Here is an 8,289-nt window from a genome sequence, read left to right as displayed (position 1 = left end):
ATGGGCTAAAATTTACAGACGCGCAAAATTTGGCATGTACTTCGATGCGAGATGCCTTTAATAGGTTACACAACGAAACATTGTCTCGAAATTTGGTAGAAAATCCGAAGAAATTCTGGTCGTATGTAAAGTACACAAGCGGCAAGACGCAGTCATTACCTTCGCCGCGCAGTGCCTTTGGTACTGTTACCGACGACTGTGCCGCTAAAGCGGAGTTATTGAACGCAGTTTTCCAAAATTCCTTCACCAGGGAAGACGAATGGAATATTCCAGAATTTGAAACACGAACATCTGCTAGCATGAGTTTCTTAGAAGTAGATACCTTAGGGGTTGCGAAGCAACTCAAATCGCTTGATACGGGCAAGTCTTCAGGTCCAGATTGTATACCGATTAGGTTCCTTTCAGATTACGCTGATACTATAGCTCCCTACTTAGCACTCATATACAACCGCTCGCTCACCGATAGATCTGTACCTACAGACTGGAAAATTGCGCAGGTCGCACCAGTGTTCAAGAAGGGTAGTAGGAGTAATCCATTTAACTTTAGACGTATATCATTGACGTCGGTTTGCAGTAGGGTTTTGGAGCATATACTGTATTCAAATATTATGAATCACCTCGAAGGGAACGATCTATTGACACGTAATCAGCATGGCTTCAGAAAACATCGCTCTTGTGCAACGCAGCTAGCTCTTTATTCGCACGAAGTAATGGCCGCCATCGACAGGGGATCTCAAGTTGATTCCATATTTCTAGATTTCCGGAAAGCTTTTGACACCGTTCCTCACAAGCGACTTCTAATCAAGCTTTGGAGTTATGGGGTATCGTCTCAGTTGTGCGACTGGATTCGTGATTTCCTGTCAGGAAAGTCGCAGTTCGTAGTAATAGACGGCAAATCATCGAGTAAAACTGAAGTGATATCAGGTGTTCCCCAGGGAAGCGTCTTGGGAGCTCTGCTGTTCCTGATCTATATAAATGACCTGGGTGACAATCTGAGTAGTTCTCTTAGATTGTTCGCAGATGATGCTCTAATTTACCGTCTAGTAAGGTCATCCGAAGACCAGTATCAGTTGCAAAGCGATTTAGAAAAGATTGCTGTATGGTGTGTCAGGTGGCAGTTGACGCTAAATAACGAAAAGTGTGAGATGATCCACATGAGTTCCAAAAGAAATCCGTTGGAATTCGATTACTCGATAAATAGTACAATTCTCAAGGCTGTCAATTCAACTAAGTACCTGGGTGTTAAAATTACGAACAACTTCAGTTGGAAGGACCACATAGATAATATTGTCGGGAAGGCGAGCCAAAGGTTAGAATATTGCTGCGCGGTGTGAGATCCTTACCAGGTGGGATTGACGGAGGACATCGAAAGGGTGCAAAAAAGGGCAGCTCGTTTTGTATTATCACGTTATAGGGGAGAGAGTGTGGCAGATATGATACACGAGTTGGGATGGAAGTCATTACAGCATAGACGTTTTTCGACGCGGCGAGACCTTTTTACGAAATTTCAGTCACCAACTTTCTCTTCCGAATGCGAAAATATTTTGTTGAGCTCAACCTACATAGGTAGGAATGATCATCAAAATAAAATAAGAGAAATCAGAGCTCGAATAGAAAGGTTTAGGTGTTCGTTTTTCCCGCTCGCTGTTCGGGAGTGGAATAGTAGAGAGATAGTATGATTGTGGTTCGATGAACACTCTGCCAAGCACTTAAATGTGAATTGCAGAGTAGTCATGTAGATGTAGATGTAGATGTAGACGAGTCAGTTAGTGAGAGCGCCACTAGCATAAGAGATCATGTCACCTATGTCTTCCTATACATGAATACGGATATGAAGATGTTACCTGCTCTTTCGGACGTGTCCGAAAGAGACAATCTTCATATAGGTAAGGCTTACCGGACAGTGATATTCTTCAGTGCGGATTCCCTAAGATGCACTCACTCTTAGGGGAATCGGTAGATTGGCTGATATGAGTAATGAGTATACTGGACTGGAGCACTACAAACGTAGTGTGTAGACAGTAAGTTGGAAAAGTGGCTCTCACGTGGAGCGTGCCAGAGATAAGTTCCTGCAGTCGCACTATCGTCTGTGTCCTCTATGGTTTAGTCGGATATCGCCGGTACGGTAGATCAGAGTGTTCGGCCAGAGAGCTGCTCGCCCTCTGTAATAAAAAACTGAGTAAAGGAATCAACGATCTACTTGAACGGATTTCTTGTGACGTCCGCCCAGAACAAACGCCACGAACGATACCGAACAAAATGAAAAGAAGGTAAGATGGCTTGCTATGTAAGTAGGAGTTCCCCGGTTCGAGACCAGGTCGGGGCACAAATTTTCAACTGTCCCCGTTGATATTTATCATCAACTGTAAGCAGCAAATGGTATGGATTTCACTGTAATTTCATGTGTCTTTCCAGGTCGATTGCTAGTATCAGACCCTTCCCATATCCATGCGCTGCGCTCATTCGCTGCACACTACCTGTTTCCCTAACCAAGGTGCTGTCCCTAACTACCGTTATTCAGTCTCAGAAGATACACTTCTCTCAGTTTCATATGTGAACAGGAACCTGTGAATACAAAACGTGTACATACCAGCGAAAAAATGCTCCTATCGGAGCCCGAAAACGCGATTATTCTTTTGTTTATTAACAGACTCAGACTGAAAAGTAGTGTATCAGCTGCCTCAGAAGGCTAAAAAAAATTATTTTGGCTTGCGAACATATTCGCTCTTTTTTAACATACAGCTCAGCTTGAACTCCCACAAGCTCCGACAACTGTAACTCGTTCACATCCATTAGTCCATCACCAGAAGTCCCTTATACCCATCCTGTTCTAGTTGCCGTTCCATACTCACTCGTTCAGCCCAACTCATCGTCATTAACTCTTTGTGTCTCTTTCTCCCTGTCTCATAGCCACAGTCTCCTTCGTTCTGTCCCACTCATACAGCCTCCTCTGTGTCATTGATTCCTTGTTGCTCTCTATTATTACTGATATTCCTTCCTTCCTATTGCTGCTGTCTCTTCTCATTGTCACTATTTCTTTCTTCCTCGTTGTCATTATCATGTAATCTGTATCTCATTATCACTGGCCCTCATCCAAGCCACTTCCTCTTTCTCTTTATTCCTTCCCCCGCCCCCCTGGCACTGACTCTCTCGCTCTCTTCCTAGCACTGTTATGTCGCTGTCAACTATAGTGGGACTGTCTCTCTCTCTTTCCCTTATGTTGCCTTTATCTCTTTCGCTCTTTTTATAAGACAGACAGTGCTACTATCTTCCAGTATTAATTACTTCTCCGTCTCTTTGCCGCTGCCACTATCTTCCTGTTTCTTGTTGTTGTGGTCTTCCGTCCTAAGACTGACTTGATGCAGCCCTCTATGCTACTCTATCCTGTGCAAGCTTCTTCATCTCCCAGTACCTACTGCAACCTACATCCTTCTGAATCTGCTTGGTGTGTTCATCACTTGGTCTCAATCTACGATTTTTGCACTACACGCAGCCCTCCAATACTAAACTGGTGATCCCTTGATGCCTCAGAACATGTCCTACCAACCGAACCCTTCTTCTAGTCAAGTTGTCCCACAAACTTCTCTTCTCCCCAATCCTATTCAACACCTCCTCATGAGTTATGTGATTTACCCATCTAATCTTCAGCATTCTTCTGTAGCACCACATTTCGAAAGCTTCTATTCTCTTCTTGTCTAAACTATTAATCGTCCATGTTTCACTTCCATACATGGCTACGCTCCACACAAATACTTTCAGAAACGACTTCCTAACACTTAAATCTGTACGCGATGTTAACAAATGTCTCTTCTGCAGAAACGCTTTCCTTGCCATTGCCAGTCTACATTTTATATCCTCTCTACTTCGACCATCATCAGTTATTTTGCTCCCCAAATACCAAAACTTCTTTACTACTTGAAGTGTCTCATTTCCTAATCTCATTCCCTCAGCATCACAAGACTTAAATCGACTACATTCCATTATCCTCGTATTGCTTTTGTTGATGTTCATCTTATATCCTCCTTTCAAGACACTATCCATTCCGTTGAAATGCTTTTCCAAGTCCTTTGCTGTCTCTGACAGAATTACAATGTCATCGGCGAAACCCAAAGTTTTTATTTCTTCTCCAGGGATTACAATACCTACACCGAATTTTTCTTTTGTTTCCTTTACGGCTTGCTCAATATACATACTGAATAACATCGGGGAGAGGCTACAACCCTGCCTCACTCCCTTCCCAACCACTGCTTGCCTTTCATGCCCCTCAACTCTTATAACTGCCATTTGGTTTCTATACAACTTGTAAATAGCCTTTAGCTCCATATATTTTACCCCTGCCACCTTCAGAATTTGAAAGAGAGTATTCCAGTCAACATTGTCAAAAGATTTCTCGAAGTCTACAAATGCTAGAAACGTAGGTTTGCCTTTCCTCAATCTAGCTTCTAAGATAAGCCGTAGGGTCAGTATTGCCTCACGTGTTCCAACATTTCTACGGAATCCAAACTGATCTTCCCCAAGGTCGGCTTCTACTAGTTTTTCTATTCGCGTGTAAAGAATTCGCGTTAGTATTTTGCAGCCGTGACTTATTAAACTGATAGTTCGGTAGTTTTCACATCTGTCAACACCTGCTTTCTTTGGGATTGGGAATATTCTTCTTGAAGTCTCAAACTTCTCAGGTCATCAGTCAACCGATGAACAGATATACCTCCAAACTTTTCTCAGAAAATATGAAATGCAACTACTATTATTTCAGAAAAGGCGCCATAATAAAACAATACACTTAAAACTCATTATCTACAAATACCCATTATCCTTATATGGTAGATAGTGACGTGACATGAGTTGCATTAAACCTCTATAAAATCAAAGTTTTGCATAGGCAAGCAACCATCCACATTTATCAATACAGTTGAAAAAAGCTATACTGCTCATGATTTGTCCCTTAAATGAGCTCCTATGGCTGGAACTGAGCACTATTGGACTGAACTGCTGAGGTCATCAGTCGCCTAGAACGTAGAACTACTTAAACCTAACTAACCTAAGGACATCACATACATCCAATGCCAGAGGCAGAGCTCCTGTTAAATACAGCAAACCAGCAAGGATCTAGCCACTGCAGTGATAAACTGTAAAGAAAATCAGCCACACCACTGGTTTTACTGAATTATAACCAGAGAGAATCTAGATAGTAATCGAGGCCACCCATCGCTTTCCGCACATACACAGTCACACGAAGGTTCACAACCGTGAACGAACAAACTTAACACACTGGACCAGTCGACGGTAGCCGCTGCCGCTCACGTCCAGGGTGTGATAACAGTGTGTTCGGCGGGGTGGGCTCCGACAATTCCGTTTAGGAGGCGCCACCGTCGGACTGACCACAGCCTAGGGATTGTGGTATCGCAGAAGCAACCGGTTTTGACGGTACCGGTTCTTTAACAACAGTTTGACCTGACTTAAAATTGCTCAAAATAACCGATTTCTGAAATAACAGATTTTTTGGTTTTTATTGCTGTGATTTTCTGATTTATACGTAGACATCCAACAAATATTGAAAAATTCTGGACTACATTATCAGTTTCAATGTATTTAGAACCACAATATCAAATAAAAGCAGACAAATAAAAGATAGGCTGTTCACCGACTGCTACTTTTATCTGAAAGTGACAAGAGGTTGTATAATATAAAAAATCACGACTGTTGTCCTATTGAATCTAAATTTTTGAAATTCTGCTCAGAAACCATGTTGTAGAAGAGGATCACACCACTATTTGGTCATTATGAAAAGTGCTAAATAGTGAAAAATTGAAGTTGAAGAGCTGTATTTGTCGTGTTAAGATTTCCGTTTCCAAGGGTTACACGTAAACGTACATTACCCTCTCAACAATGCCGTGCTAATACTTATCCCATGTGTTTGTAGCTCGTTTCTAACTGTTGGCATTCTAGTTAAAATAGCACTGATCGTTTTTCCCATTTCCTATAATAACCTAATATTCCTAACTAGTGGAATTTTACGAATAAATATGACTTGTTTTTTCAAAAAAACGAAAATATCAGCACTGCTGCTACTGCAAATTAATATACCGGTTTTTTACACAGTTATTAGTAAAAATAAAAAATGACAGATACCAAACAAATACCGAAAAATACCGCTTATTTACAACTAAAATACTGGGCTTTAACCTGTCGATTTTCCCACCCCTACCACAGCGGCACTCGACATGACAATTGGCAGAAGCGCGCGTGCGCGTACATACGCATCGCCAAAGTGACGACTCTGCGTAGGCACAATTCTCTTTACAGTACTTCAAAAAATGGTTCAAATGCCTCTGAGCACTATGGGACTTCACATCTGAGGTCATCAGTCCCCTAGAACTTAGAACTACTTAAACCTAACTAACCTAAGGACATCATACACATCCATGTCCGAGACAGGATTCGAACCTGCGACCGCAGCGGTCACTCGGTTCCAGACTGAAGCGCCTATAGCCACTAGGCCACTCCTATCGGCTTTACAATAGTAAAAAACACAGAAGTCACTTACATTTTAGTAATAACTGTAACCTTTTTCCACATCAAAGCACAAAAAAAAATACATCTCATGTGTGTTTGATACATTGCCTTAAGTGTCACGCTTGGAAGACAACGCACGAAAACCATTCTGTAACAACTAACACTTGGACTTATGATGATGTAGGAGTGATTCCGTGCCATGCCACACTTGATGAAAGCAATTTGTATATTTTGTTCAAAAAGGCTAGCAGAACAATCTTCATAATTTGGTATACAGTTCGTATATGGAATGCTTGGTTACGTATCAACTCAGCTGCCAAAATGTCATTGTCCCTTTATATACAGAGATGTCTAGGATCACGCTTGTTTTCAAGTACCACGTTAAAACAAGATATACAGGGTGTTTCAAAAATGACCGGTATATTTGAAACGGCAATACAAACTAAACGAGCAGCGATAGAAATACACCGTTTGTTGCAATATGCTTGGGACAACAGTACATTTTCAGGCAGACAAACTTTCGAAATTACGGTAGTTACAATTGTCAACAACAGATGGCGCTGCGGTCTGGGAAACTCTATAGTACGATATATTCCACATATCCACCATGCGTAGCAATAATATGGCGTAGTCTCTGAATGAAATTTTCCGAAACCTTTGACAACGTGTCTGGCGGAATGGCTTCACATGCAGATGAGATGTACTGCTTCAGCTGTTCAATTGTTTCTGGATTCTGGCGGTACACCTGGTCTTTCAAGTGGCCCCACAGAAAGAAGTCACAGGGGTTCATGTCTGTCGAATAGGGAGGCCAATCCACGGCGCCTCCTGTATGTTTCGGAGAGCCCAAAGCAATCACACGATCATGAAATATTCATTCAGGAAATTAAAGACGTCGGCCGTGCGATGTGGCCGGGCACCATCTTGCATAAACCACGAGGTGTTCGCAGTGTCGTCTAAGGTAGCTTGTAGCGCCACAAATTCACGAAGAATGTCCAGATAGCGTGATGCAGTAATCGTTTCGGATCTGAAAAACGGGCCAATGATTCCTTTGGAAGAAATGGCGACCCAGACCAGTACTTTTTGAGGATGCAGGGACGATGGGACTGCAACATGGGGCTTTTCGGTTCCCCATATGCGCCAGTTCTGTTTATTGACAAGCCGTCCAGGTAAAAATAAGCTTCGTCAGTAAACCAAATGCTGCCCACATGCATATCGCCGTCATCAATCCTGTGCACTATATCGTTAGCGAATGTCTCTCGTGCAGCAATGGTAGCGGCGCTGAGGGGTTGCCGCGTTGGAATTTTGTATGGATAGAGGTGTAAACTCTGGCGCATGAGACGATACGTGGACGTTGGCGTCATTTGGACCGCAGCTGCAACACGGCGAACGGAAACCCGAGGCCGCTGTTGGATCACCTGCTGCACTAGCTGCGCGTTGTCCTCTGTGGTTGCCGTACGCGGTCGCCCTACCTTTCCAGCAAGTTCATCTGTCACGTTCCCAGTCCGTTGAAATTTTTCAAACAGATCCTTTATTGTATCGCTTTTCGGTCCTTTGGTTACATTAAACCTCTGTTGAAAACTTCGTCTTGTTGCAACAACACTGTGTTCTAGGCGGTGGAATTCCAACACCAGAAAATCCTTTGTTCTAAGGAATAAACCATGTTGTCCACAGCACGCTTGCACGTTGTGAACAGCAGAAAGACGACGTACAGAATGGCGCACCCACAGACTGCGTTGTCTTCTGTATCTTTCACATCACTTGCAGCGCCATCTGTTG

This window comes from Schistocerca gregaria, chromosome 3 (assembly GCF_023897955.1).
Source record: "Schistocerca gregaria isolate iqSchGreg1 chromosome 3, iqSchGreg1.2, whole genome shotgun sequence".
In the NCBI taxonomy this organism is placed as follows: domain Eukaryota; kingdom Metazoa; phylum Arthropoda; class Insecta; order Orthoptera; family Acrididae; genus Schistocerca; species Schistocerca gregaria.
The sequence above is the reverse complement of the archived record's forward strand: the minus strand, read 5'-3'. Positions refer to the sequence as shown.